The 14,721-nt window shown below is 38.4% G+C and overlaps 1 protein-coding gene across 4 annotated transcripts in view; it reads left to right on the top strand.

Moving 5' to 3' along the window:
- INVS (inversin) overlaps positions 1 to 14,721 on the top strand; it is a 145,029-nt gene that overhangs the window by 55,692 nt on the left and 74,616 nt on the right. The gene's annotated exons all lie outside the window — the stretch shown is intronic.

The following is a 14,721-nucleotide window of genomic DNA, read 5'->3' as shown; positions in this document are numbered from 1 at the left end:
TGGGTAAGCCTTTAGATCATAATCCAACCTCCTTATTTTTTCATGTGGGAAGAAACTGAAGCTGGGAGAAAATCAATAATTTGCCTTTATATGTGAGGTTGAGCTGGCTGAGACCCTCTCATGTCACTGCCTTACTTAAATTCTTCAGTACTGCTTCAGAAACCCTAAGGAAAAAGTGCAAACTCCTTAGTCTGGCACATTTCATCATCTAGTCCTTGCTTACCTTTTTGGCTTCAGCTTCATGTGTCTCCCTTTCTACTCTATTTAAAGCTTTTATTCTAATCACCTCTTCCTCACCCTCATTCTCCATGCACAGTGCCCTTGCACACTCACTTTCCACTTAAGCTGGCTTTAAATACAGCTCAGGCACTGTTTTCTTCAAGAAGCCTTTACTGACCCCTCAAGGCTGGGTTAGGTACCCCTCTTTAGAGTTCTTACCACTGTCCTTACATAGGGCTGATCTCATTCATTGTATTACAATAGTGAACAACACTTGCAAATGGCTTCACTATCTGTTATGGCCAAAGTGAGTGATAGTGTGGGATTAACTGCACCATGTAATAAGTGAATATGAGAGACTTGCTATATACAACTTAACTAATGTTGGCTTCAGAATTTCTCCATAGGAGGAGCTTATGGGGACAAATTGATCGGAAGGCGTGGGAATAAGACTCAAAGCTATCTTTGTATAGCACTTTGCATAAAATTCGGAAAATATCTATTGTCCCTATCAAAGAAATGGGGAGGGGAGAAAATATGGAGACATGGAGAGATGCTAAATTATTGGTGATCCCAAATCAAGATCCAGCTCAACTGCCATCTCCTTCATGGAGTCTTTCCTGATCTAACATTTCCCCTCCCCATAAAGGGCTGAAAGTACATCCTCATCCAACCTGCCCGGTCTATTTTGTATTTTTTATGCACTTGCCCCTCCTTGCTTGTACTACATTATAGTGTATGATGAGCGTACATCTCTATGTTAATTATTTTTAAAGCTTCCAAAACCCTTAGCATAGTGTCTGATTCAGAATAATTACATAGTAAGTAACTGTTGAATGTTGAATGAATTATTGAATTAGGTCAGCACATCTCAATCTTAATACCATTTTCGAATCGCCTGCAGAGCATTTAGGAAATATTAATTCCAAAGCCTCAGAAATTCTTTTTTTTTTTAATTATTATTTTTTTAATACAGCAGGTTCTTATTAGTTACCTATTTTATACATATTAGTGTATATATGTCAGTCCCAATCTCCCAGTTCATCACACCACCACCACCACCCACCCCTGCCCCCGCTTTCCCCCCTTGGTGTCCTTACATTTGTTCTCTACATCTGTGTCTCTATTTCTGCCTTGCAAACCGGTTCATCTGTACCATTTTTCTAGATTCCACATATATGCATTAATATGTGATATTTGTTTTTCTCCTTCTGACTTACTTCACTCTGTATGACAGTCTCTGGGTCCATCCACATCTATGCAAATGACCCAATTTCGTTCCTTTTTATGGCTGAGTAATATTCCATTGTATATATATACACACCACATCTTCTTTATCCATTTGTCTGTCAATGGGCATTTAGGTTGCTTCCATGACCTGGCTATTGTAAATAGTGCTGCAATGAACATTGGGGTGCATGTGTCTTTTTGAATTATGGTTTTCTCTGGATATATGCCCAGTAGTGGGATTGCTGGGTCATATGGTAATTCTATTTTTAGTTTTTTAAGGAAGCTGCATACTGTTCTCCTTAGTGGCTGTATCAATTTACATTCCCACCAACAGTGCAAGAGGGTTCCCTTTTCTCCACACCCTCTCCAGCATTTATTGTTTGTAGATTTTTTGATGATGCCCATTCTAACTGCTGTGAGTTGATACCTCATTGTAGTTTTGATTTGCATTTCTCTAATAATTAGTGATGTTGAACAGCTTTTCATGTGCTTCTTGGCCATCTGTATGTCTTCTTTGGAGAAATGTCTATTTAGGTCTTCTGCCCGTTTTTTGATTGGGTTGTTTGTTTTTTTTAATATTGAGCTGCATGAGCTGTTTATATATTTTGGAGATTAATCCTTCGTCCATTGATTCGTTTGCAAATATTTTCTCCCATTCTGAGGGTTGTCTTTTTGTCTTGTTTATAGTTTCCTTTGCTGTGCAAAAGATTTTAAGTTTCATTAGACCCCATTTGTTTATTTTTGTCTTTATTCCCATTACTCTAGGAGGTGGGTCAAAAAAGATCTTGCTGCAATTTATGTCAAATAGTGTTCTTCCTATGTTTTCCTCTAAGAGCTTTATAGTGTCTGGTCTTACATTTAGGTCTTTAATCCATTTTGAGTTTATTTTTGTGTATGGTGTTAGGGAGTGTTCTAATTTCATTTTTTTACATGTAGCTGTCCAGTTTTCCCAGCACCACTTATTGAAGAGGCTGTCTTTTCTCCATTGTATACCCTTGCCTCCTTTGTCATAGATTAGTTGACCATAGGTGCGAGGGTTTATCTCTGGGCTTTCTCTCCTGTTCCATTGATCTATATTTCTGTTTTTGTGCCAGTACCAAATTGTCTTGATTACTGTAGCTTTGTAGTATAGTCTGAAGTCAGGGAGTCTGATTCCTCCAGCTCCATTTTTTTCCCTCAAGATTGCTTTGGCTATTGAGGGTCTTTTGTGTTTCCATGCAAGTTGTGAATTTTTTTGTTCTAGTTCTGTGAAAAATGCCATTGGTAGTTTGATAGGGATTGCATTGAATCTGTAGATTGCTTTAGGTAGTATAGTCATTTTCACAATATTGATTCTTCCAATCCAAGAAGATGGTATATCTCTCCATCTGTTTGTGTCATCTTTGATTTCTTTCATCAGTGTCTTATAGTTTTCTGAGTACAGGTCTTTTACCTCCTTAGGTAGGTTTATCCCTAGGTATTTTATTCTTTTTGTTGCAATGGTGAATGGGATTGTTTCCTTAATTTCTTTTTCTGATCTTTCATTGTTAGTGTATAGGAATACAAGAGATCTCTCGGCATTAGTTTTGTATCCTGCAACTTTACCAAATTCATTTATTAGCTCTAGTAGTTTTCTGGTGCCAAAGCCTCAGAAATTCTGACTTCATTGATCTAGGATGAAACAGGCATTCTTTTTTTGGTGGTTTTTGTTGTTTGTTTTTTTTAAGTTCTTCAGGGTTGAGAACTCTGTTATTAGAGTCTTTGTTTAAACAATGATTCTCAAAGTGTGAACTCCTGGACCTAGCAGCACCAGTGTCTCCCAGAAACTTGTTTGAAATGTAGATTCTGGGACCCCACACCAGAGTTAGTGAATGAAAAACTCTGAGGGAAGTCCTCAGCAGACTGTGTTTTCCAGCTCTCCAGAGATCGTGATGCATGCTAGAGTTTGAGAACTACTGATTTAAGATGAAATAAATGTTTTCCTATAAATAAAATGTCAAACTATGAGAAACAAAATACATTTTATAATCAGCCCAAAAGGTTTTGCCAACTCAAAGCACCACTCTGAATAAATGAGGGTAGCTCACAAGCACAAGAGAATTGTACTTGTGGAAATAAACATCACAGCCTTCTATAACTTTTAATATTTTTTGTATGAAATCCTCTCCCCTGAAGGGACTAATTTTCATAATAATCTTAAAAAAAATAGTCTGTATCAGGCAGGAAAAGCACATGAAAAATCCAGCACTGGGTAAGGAAGCCTCAGAGTCAAGGATACATTTTCATAGTTTCTTCTCTTAGAGAAAAGTGTGTCTACTTTTTTTTGACAGTAACATTTTCTCTTTCTGTTGTGCTGTTTGACTATGTGCCACTTGATAGTTCTGTCTATTCCTATGGAAACCAAGTTAGTAGATGGAGCCAAGGCTTGGAGGAGGCATTGAGGAGAAATATTAGAAGAGTTCAGCCACAGAGCAAATAAAAATGTTGCCTTTCCTTCAGTCAAATCCTCTCTGAGAGCCAGAATCTGTTTCAAGCCAGAGAGATGTTCTTGGCTGATGTATTGTCTAGCTGCTCTGCCAGATGGATGAACATCTTCAACTTGAAAAGCAACAAATAGAGCTCCATTCTGCCTTTGAAGTGCCATTCTTAACCTTTGCTTAGAGAATTGTCAAATAGCTTTTTAAAAACATTTTTTTAAGATTTGCATAAGATGGCAGGTTAGTGATGTGGTTACCATCATAGTTGTTGAGTAATTAGAAATTTTAGCTGTAAAACACAGTATTTAGGCTTGAAATCAGAAATTTAAGGAAAGAAAGAGAATGTCTGTGATTGGGAAAAGCAATGCAGATTTGATTTCATTTCTATAGCTCAGTAATTAATGTCATTCAAAAACTTGGTTTCTGTAACTGTTTCCTGTAAAGATTCACATTAAATTTAAAAAAAGAAGAAGAAGAAGAAGAAGGAAAGCAGGAAACCAGAGTACAAAGAGACACCTAAATCAACCAGGATCAAAGAATGATCCAAGCAGACAAGAATAATGAGGAAAGGCCCATCCTTTTTCCAATCCACTTATACTATATATTTGATATGGTAGTAGTATCTCATGGTCTAGGTAAAAGAACAGTATGGATTGCATTGTACTGAGCTATTTATGTGGCTATTTAAATCATGTTTATATTTCAGCTAAGATGTATAGATTCATTTTTCCAGTTTCATGTACTTTAATTTATGCCAGAAATTATGTCTTTAGATAAAACAGTTGAAACAGCTATTAATATAGATAATTCATAACCCTATATCTTGAATCTAGCTGTCTCTTCCAATCTTCAGATCCATATAGATTCTTTTCTTTTCTTTTTTTTTTTGTGCTAGATATCTCTATATAGATTTCCCTCAGACACCCCAAACTCCACATGTTAGAAAAACAGAACTCAAAATCTTTATCCTTAATCCTATTTCTCCTTCTGTCTTTTCAGTTGTTGACACCACTCTCCATTTTGTACCCATTCAGGAGGCCTCTTACATATTTCACAGTCTGTCCTCTTATTTCCACTTAGCTCCCAACATTTCTATTCTGGATTGCTGTAGTAACCCCCTAACCAGTCTCACTACCAAAGATTTGTTTCCCTCAAATCAGTACTTCACACAGCCTCCAGGATGTTTCTTCAAAACATAAATCCACTCATGTCATTTCCTTCTTCAGCTCTTCACTGGCGCCCCATTACCTATATGATAAATTTTAGACTCTTCGTCATACTGTATTAGACTCTCCATTTTCTAGCACCTACTCACCTCTCTAATCAATTTTCACTTCTTATATTCAATACTTCATTTCATATTACAATAATAAAGAACTATCTTCAAGGCTTGAGATTTTGTCTCACCGTATATACAAGATAAGAAGTTAGTCTGTTACTGCTTCATGGATGTTGACAATAGACACAAGCCTCCAGGGTCAGGGACAAAGAAGTTTATTATTCACAGCATAGCAAAAAGCATCAGCACCTATATGTTTGTGTTGATTTCCCTTTCGCCCAAGAACCATGGGGGAGTCACAGAAGGCCCAGATGGATGCTGTACACACAGCAGGTTTCCATCATAGCACAGAGGCACACTGAACTTCAGGAATCTATGCTTTTGTAGTGAGCAGTTAATAAACCCAGAGGAAGAGATGACCTCATCCCTCAAATTGATTGCAGCAAGCACAACCCAGAGAAGTTGCCTAGGCCAAGAGTGGTCAAGTCTCTGCATTTTTGGCATAAGAACATGCAGTGATGATTAGGGCCCATGGTAAATTGCTTCTCCCAGCAACCCATCACTTAGCCCTACATGTTCTTGACATGAGCATGCCATTCCGTCAGCTACTCTGATTAATCTGACCAACAGAGGCTGGGAACAAATCTCTTTAATATGTCTCATACAGCATTTAAATAATAGAACTCCAAGCCGCAGGATGAGAACAACCTGCAGTATTGACTTCAGTGTCCTGGATTAAGTCCACTGTGAATGAGTACCAGGGGAGACAGTAGGTCTTACTTTATACAGCGAAGATATACTCTATGGCTATTCTGTTATCTATTATGACCCATGCAAGGGAGTTTGACTGACCTGCTGATCTTTGGTGTTATTGCCAATAATTTCATGAGACACTAGGGGCTGAAAAGCAACCCCTAAGCCCAATGGAGAACTATTTCATGGCCGTCTGTCCCCCAGATACAAACATATAACCTGAAGAGGCACAAGTCACTTTAGTTCAGGATTTGTTGTTAAACGTGGATCACCATTTCATTGTTTGGCTAAGCCACATGGGCAGTATCACCAAGTAGTTACAGCTTTGATTGTCATACATGGCATAACGCAAGGCTTCTCATGCTGCCATTGATGGCATCAAGCATGGCAGAAGAGTTCAGGTCCATCCACGTCCACATGAATTTTTCTGTTTCATAGCACATGGATGGAGATGACAAACACAAAAGCAGACAACTGCTTTTCTTGCAATCTAGCTGAGGCTAGATTGCTAGCCTCAGCTGCTATTTGATTCAGGTAGTGAAAAGTAATTTTGTTTTTTTCTGGGATACAGTACTGGATCCAGAGGACAAAGAGAGCATCAGTTGTCCTCTCCCTCCCTGTACCTCCCAAGGTGTCCCCTTCACAGGTGCTGAAGTTGTTGCATTCCCTCCTCAACCACAAAATCAGTGTGTCCCACCCTAATAGCTAGAACTCCTCACCTTTTCTCTCATCATCTCCTACTTGCACCCATACCTTTCATCTAGAAGGGTAGATGCATATAGGACAAATTTACAGAGACCCATTATGTCCCCCACTTTGGCCCACGTGGGCATTTAGGAGGACTTTGTGAGTAGTGTACTCAAGCAAGTGGTCATTATGGATGTGTATGATGTAGGACCATGTCAGTCAACAAAGAAATTCAGGTGGCTGAACCAGAGTTAAGTTTGAATCTCTAAGCTCCCTTTTGGTTGGTCTGCCACCCAGAGGGTGTACCAGTGAGGCCAGCCTGGGATTACTCTTAGGGGAAAGAAAGAAGCCTCATAACCAGGGATGATGGGCAGAATCCCAAATTTTGGGCAGAATCCCAAATTTTCAAAATAGGTGTATATGATCCCCCATTCCTTTTGTCCTGATTATTTCCCAGGAGGCTGCCATGAGGAGATGAACTCTTTCTGTGGGTGGCCACATACAGTAACCAAACTACCTCTCTCAGGTGTGTGGATCAGGAAGAGGTAACTGAGGTAGAATCAGAAATCTTTCTGAGTTTATTTTCAAGAAGGCCATGCCTGCTCTTGATAATTTCAGATTCCTGAGGACAGTATGGGGCATAGAATGCCCATAGAATGTAAAGGGCTGACCTGCCCCGTACACAGTCGGTCTTCCAGAGTTGTCATGGAGGTTGGACTGCCTCCCAGTGGATGCCATCAGGTTTTAACTTAGCCAAATCATCCGTAAACCAGGCCAAGGCATTCAGAGGAACCTCTGAGCATCAAGGGCACCATTAAACCAGCAGTTTGCTTCAGACAGTGGCCATCTCTACGCCCAGTTCTTTGTCCTCATTGCCAGACAAAGCAGACTATAGCAGGGATCAGGCACGTGGCGCAGTTGGCTCTGTGTTATCAGGCAAGGCTTTGCATTCACTTTCACTTTTGAGCAGCTGCCCACTCATGTCTCAACCAAGGGAACCTCTACTGTTTTCAGTCCGCCCACAATTCTGTCTCAAGAAGCAGGGTCTCATTGCTTTCTCCATTGATCTCCACTTTGGAGATTCCTTGACTCAGCAGCCACAGCTACATTGCCTTTCAGCTTGCTGCCCCCTTGTCATGCCTTCATCCCTTCCTCTGCTTGCCCAGGGGAAGGTGAGCCAAGACCAAGGCATCATTTGGGTGGCTTGTTTTAATCCTGCTCCTCATCATTGAGTCATTAACAGGACAGTGGGTTCCCTTATCTCCCCAACCTTGCCCACCGCTTGGGTGTGATCACATGGAGCCTTCTCATCCCTGAACCTGACCTGCAGGGCCCTGGTCCTTACTCTTCAAGAAAACTATGTCTCTGTCAGTAGCCCCTCCTCATTTCCTGTACTGTCAAGTCTTGGATTTAATTTACCCTACTTTTTTCTTTGTTTGTGCCAACTTATTACAAGGTAATAAATTGGTTCTGAGTACTGGCAGAAGACATAAGACTACCATCAGAGACAAAAAAAGCTTTATTACTGATGGCAAAAGCATGAGCACTTGCATTCTTGCATCCCTTACCCCTGAGAACCAGGAGGCAATGCAGAGGCCCCAGACGGACACTGAGCACACAGTGGGTTCACATGGCATCTGAGGAATGCTGAATTTGGGGTAGCTCCAGACTTTACTACTTACTTTAGTAAGTAGTAAGCAAGACTCTTTATCTCATGTCCCGGGAGACATTGATGTCCCTTAAGACTGCTTGATACAAACCCAACTCTGAGAAACGGCCCAGGTAGAGGAGTCAAGGCTTTGCATTCTTGGCATACTTAGTAAGAACATGCAGGGACACTCAGGGTCCACAGCAGATTGCCTCTCCCAACACTATTGTGATATTTCTAAGACTCATTTGTGTCTGCAACCATTACAGGAAAGATTGAGATAAAGAGGTTATTGATATTTGTGACCTATATACTTCCTAGGGATAGTGATTCTTTTTAAAAATTAACATGGTAAATGCCTTGAGAGTTTATAAATATATAATTATATAGATATCATTATCTATGATAATGAGAACAAGAATGCAAAGAGATTCATCAGGAAACATGTAGGTTTTGAGAAAATATCTAGTCTCTTCAGTGTCCCAGTGGGGAAAAGGACTGCTACAGGCAGTCCTATATTCACACTAAAGCCAAGAAAATACTTTATAGTAACAAATCATGTTTCTATTATTTCCATTTCAGTTTTAAATAATGTATCTTTTGGTATATAGTATGATTAGGATTTAGAATAAAATATGGCAGAATGCCTACCTTAAATTTATTTGTGCTATTATACATATAATTATAATATTTCCAGGACAAAATTATACACAAACCTATAAATGAACAAAAAAATAAATGAACATTTGGTGAACAATTGTTTTCTCCCCAGCTACCGTGAAAGTAAATTAAGGGCTGAAGACACAGAGAGAACAAGAATGCAAAGAGATTCATCAGGAAACATGTAGGTTTTGAGAAAATATCTAGTCTCTTCAGTGTCTCAGTGGGGAAAAGGACTGCTACAGGCAGTCCTATATTCACACTAAAGCCAAGAAAATACTTAGAATTTGGGAGTATTCTTTGCCTTGATATGAGGCTATAGCTTTAGAGGAAGCTGTTTTAGAGAAGTGGCAGGAGCAGGACAAAGATCAAGCCTCAGGACCAAGAAGCTACCCACTAGCTCAGTGACAGTAACTGTGATACCCCTAGTATCACTAGACATGGGGCTGCAAAACATCATTATAAGTATAGATTCTTATAATCGACCAGGAGCTGGATGTTAGCAGCTATAAGGGTGAGCAAAGAGAAAAAAAGAAAAAAACAAAAAATTACAGCAAACAATCTTCTCTTTAAAATGAGCCCGCAAACAAAATATACGAAGAAATCTAATGCTAAGAAAGCTACCAGTATCATCATTCAGATGATGAATTCATTCCTAGCGGAAGAACATAAACAAAGCAAAGAGAAAACCCACCCAAAGAGAGAAGATATTTGCAAAACAAGCCAAGAATTAGTATCCAGAATATGTAAATAACTTCTACAGATCAGTAAGAAAAAGACAAATAGCTCAGTTGCAAAATGAGTAAACAACACAAAAAAGCTCTTCACAGAAGAAGAAACAAATAGCCAACAAAGACGTTCCACTTCAAGAAGGGAAATGAAAATTAAATCCATGGTAAAATACAATTGTATACCCATCATATTGGCAAAAGTTAGCAAGTCTGACAAAACTAAGTATGGAGAGGATGTGGCGACACAAGCATTCTCAAACATTACTGGTGGGAGTGTAAATTGGAGTAACTACTTGAGAGAACAATTTCAGCCCAGCAGCTTCAGAAATTCTGGCACATGTACCAGGAGCTATGTATGAGAAAATTCATTACAGTATTGTTTGTAATAGTGAAAAATGAGAAACATGCTAAATATTCCCTTAGAGAATAAATAAATATAACATTATTTTCATATGACAGAAAGCTTTCTTCAGTGAAAATGTATGAACCAAAGCAATTTGGATACATCTCAAAAATATTGCTTTGAGTTAAAGGTGGCAAGTGATTCATGTAGGGCTACTTATATAAAGATTGAAAACATGTAAAATAATGTTATGTAGTTTATGAATACATGTATTTGTAAGAAATAAAATGTATCAAAACATTCATTGGAATGAAAACCACCAAGTTCTCCAAAGAGAGGAAAGGTAATAGAATTGGGGAAGGACACAAAGGGAGTATTAACCATATATGTTATGTTTTATTTCTTAAAAATGAAAAATCTAAAGCAAAATATCAAAGTATTTCACTCAAAACTTCCATATCTTTGTTATTAAGATTAAATGACTTTTCCTAAAAAAAGTTCATCTTAGCAAATTGGACAGACAAAAATATGAGCTTAAGTGGCATTTTGAGTTGATTTGTTCCCAGATTCATTTCAAGAGCTGTTCTCCAGGTCAGAGAGCTTTTTCATTCTCTTTTACCCTTTCGGATATTATACTCCTTTTCATGTATTTGGGGAAAATCCAAATGTCATAATCACTTACATTACAGACAAAAGAAGCTCATGGTGTTAATAATTACAGGAAGATTAAGATGAGGATTATTAGTACCTAACAACAACGGCAACAACAAAAAAACCAAAAACTGAGAAACGACATCTTATTCAATGTTTCAGAGACATTAGGAAATATTTTCACATTTCAGGGGCATAATAGACCTCATCATATCAGAGTTAATGTCCTTTTAGTGATGAAATTAGGACTTTTTTGTAACTTTAGCTCTCATTTCTGCTCACTTACCACCGGAATTTTCTTAAGAATATACACTCTTTTGATCTATTATCTCTTTTGCTCTTATACTATTTCCTACCCAGTCAGAAATTATAAAAGCAAATTCCAAAACAGTCTTCACCTCAGGATCATGTTCTGTGTGGCCCTAAGATATGATACTAAATTGTTAACTTCCAAATCATCCCCAAAGTATTTGTGTTATAATAAACCTGAAAACTTAAGAAGTCCTAATTTCAAGCAATAGTGAGGAAATGTTTAGACATTTTGTTTGTTTGCTTTTGTATTGAGGAGGCTTTACGGGAAACAAAGTAGCCTATAATATGTGTCCCCAGGGTCATACAGTCTTCAGGGGGTTATCAAAACAGCTTGCTACCTCAAACTAGTGTTTTCCTCTTTTCCACTGATATTACAAATACTCTCCTGATTTTAGCTCAAAGGTTGTCTGTCCCCTCTGTTCAGTCTCAGAATTGAGTTTGCATACACTGGGCATTTAATAAATGCTTGTTCATGAGACCAAGGAGGTTGACCTTGGTCCAAATGGATTATATTATTTCTAGTCCCAGCATTCGTTGGTAATATCTGATATGTCTCTGTCCTTTGGAATAGGAGAAGCTGGCCTGATCATATAGCTGACCCCTCCCCAGGGTACCAGCTAAATTCCTATTGGGTATGTTCTTGTTGGTACTGTATCACCTTTATCTGTAGGTAGAGTATAGACATCTTTCTCAATGTAAAAAAAAAAATCAGAAAAGCCATTATTTATAACATTCCAACTATTTGTACTTTTACATGTTCCTAACCTTGGTTCTCTCCTTAATCAGTAGCTGAACTATGTATACTATGTTCAGTCAGATCTTTCTATCTACATGCCCTCTGTCATGAGCCATTCTTGGTTCCACTTGACCATTTATGTTTTATTGCCTCCTCCACATTGGAAAACTGTCCATAATAAAGTTAGCAAACATTACTGAGCATTTGCTTTGTGTACTGTTCTAAGTACAGATATTACCTTTATCATTTCATATGCATGATAATCTCAGGTACTATTATTACTCCTGTTTTACAGATGAGGAAATTAGAGTCAACAGGAAGATACTTTAATTGATATGTAAAAATTTTCCATGATACTTCTGTGAGGAGCAAAGATGAAATCTATGTCAAAGAGCTTTGTAATAAGTAAAGTACAAACATTTTACTCCTGCCTGCTTTGTAACAAGGTTCAATGGATGTTTGTTGAATGAATGAGTGATTATTACTGAGGTGTACGATGTTTTGTGTAGGTAGAATCCCCAGAATAATGTGAAATGTAAATATACCAAGCACTATGTCTATAACTCAGTAGCCACCTCCTAACATATTCTAGTTTCCTCCTTCTCCTTCCCATTTCCTCTAAATTTCAAAATCACAATGATTGTCTGATTGAATATCTTTAAAAGGTCATGATGAATTATTCTGTAATATTTGAAATGTTATGCTCAGATAGGTCAAACCTTATTTTTTTGGTATGAAGTAACACATATGTTTGTTTTTCCTGGGCATTTTTCTCTTTTTTTGAAAGAAAAGATGGCAAGAGATTTAGAGCAGGGTGCCCTCTTGAGGAAATTTTAGCACCTTCTCAAAAACTGGCGTTGGGTGAAATCAGAATATCCAGATAAATGATGTCCGCTATGAATGAAGCTCAGATAAATGAAACATTAAAAAGTAATAGTAACCAAATTCCAGATATTTGAGAGTTAATATTCTTAACTGTTATGATCTAATTTAGCAACTGTAAATAAGAATTTTTAAATAAAAACAAAAACCTCTAGAAGATATTTCATTTCCTCTTATTCACTCAGTCCTTCAAGTAATATTTATTTATATATTTTTTAAATTTATTTATTTATTTGTTTATTTTTGGCTGTGTTGTCTTCGTTGCTGTGCGTGGGCTTTCTCTGGTTGCGGCGAGCGGGGGCTACTCTTTTTCGTTATGGTGCGTGGGCTTCTCATTGCAGTGGCTTCTCTTGTTGCACAGCACGGCCTCTAGGCGCGTGGGCTTCAGTAGTTGTGGCACGCGGGCTCAGTAGTTGTGGTGCACAGGCTTAGTTGCTCCGCAGCATGTGGGATCTTCCCGGACCAGGGCTTGAACCCGTGTCCCCTGCAGGCTCGAACCCGTGTCCCCTGCGGGCTCGAACCCGTGTCCCCTGCGGGCTCGAACCCATGTCCCCTGCATTGGCAGGCGGATTCTTAACCACTGCGCCACCAGGGAAGTCCCTCAAATAATATTTATTAAGCACCTATTATGTGCCAGGAACCATGCCAAGCACAGTGGTCAACAAAACATAGTCTCTGCCTTCATGATGCTTACTGCTTATGAGGGAAATCTCAGTGAAGGGAAATAAAAACATATGTAACTACAAACTGGGGAAAGTACTGTGAAGGAAATGAAAGGGTACTGCAATAAAGAAGAACAAAATAAGTTCTACTTAGGGTGGTCAAGGAAAGCCTCTCTGAAAGGAAATAAATGAGCTGCATTCATTTGTTTTTCAGTCCATTCCAAGTTTGCCCATCTAGTGTAGACAGCCTTATGACCCTTTTCCTAGCCTTGTTCTCCCTTATCTCTGCCCCAGCCCTGGAGCTGAGTTGAATCCTGTCTTTGCCCCTGTAGGCAAGCAGGCAAGTCTCATTCTTCCTTCTGCACCTCACTGTTGCTCTAGCTAGTTCCCTTTGCCTTACTTAGAGCCTCACATTCATCACAGTGGGGAGCCTGCTCAATCAATAAGTGTCTTCCTTACTAATACCGATAGCTCCTGATAGTAGAACATTAATGCATTGTAATTATAATACTTAAAGGTCACATTTCCAACAATGTTAAGGATTTAGAGGGTCTCAGAAGATGAAAAAGACAGGTAGCCCTGCCTGCCATTATGCTTTGAATAGGGAAAGAGAAAATACACATGAAGTAGGCAGAGAACTTGATCATGCAATGCAGTTTGTTCATGTTGACTTTGAAATATCTGTGATACCAAGCATATTGAAGGCTCCAATCAGAATTGGAAATATGGAACTAGATCTCAGGAAAGAGCTTAAAAGAACTATTGAATATTTTTCAAGGGTTTCAAAGCTCACACAGACATACCATAAAATGGTCAACCTGATTCCCCACCAGTGTATTACTCTAGCCCTTATAGCTAAACTTCTTTCTCCAGATGGGTTGGTTCTGCCAGATTGGAGGGTTTAACTGGTGTGGAGAGCACTGCCTGCAAGTGAGTGGCCTACAGTGATTTCTGGGTTGGTGTTTGTGTGACCAGATGAGTCTGGGACCTGAACTTTGAGGAAGCTGCTTCTACCTTAGTTGTACCTGTAAATAGTTCTCATCAAGAAAGCTAACCACCTTTTCCTTGTTAACCAAATGACTGTGAACAAAATATTTAACCCCTTTGAATCTCAATTCCCTCACCTGTAAATTGGGGTTTAAAATCTCTACTTATTTCACAAAGTTATTATACTTTGAATATAAATAATATGTGCTGTGCTGGTCAGATTGTGCTGAAACTAATACATTCACACATTGTTGCTACTAGATAGCAATTTGGAAAATACACCAAAAACCATAAAATGCACAAACTCCTTTGACCGAGTCATTTGGTTCCTGATAATTTATTCTATGGAAAAAAAAATATGTGAAAAATCATGTACATTGTAGCATTTTCTATTGAAAAAATATTATAAACAATCATAGAATGATTAAATAAAATGTTTTGCCTTAACACAATGAAATATTGACCAGCCACTGAGTAAACTAAAT

Source organism: Eubalaena glacialis, chromosome 9 (assembly GCF_028564815.1).
Source record: "Eubalaena glacialis isolate mEubGla1 chromosome 9, mEubGla1.1.hap2.+ XY, whole genome shotgun sequence".
NCBI classification, from domain to species: domain Eukaryota; kingdom Metazoa; phylum Chordata; class Mammalia; order Artiodactyla; family Balaenidae; genus Eubalaena; species Eubalaena glacialis.
This window is presented reverse-complemented; position numbering and strand designations above follow the sequence as displayed.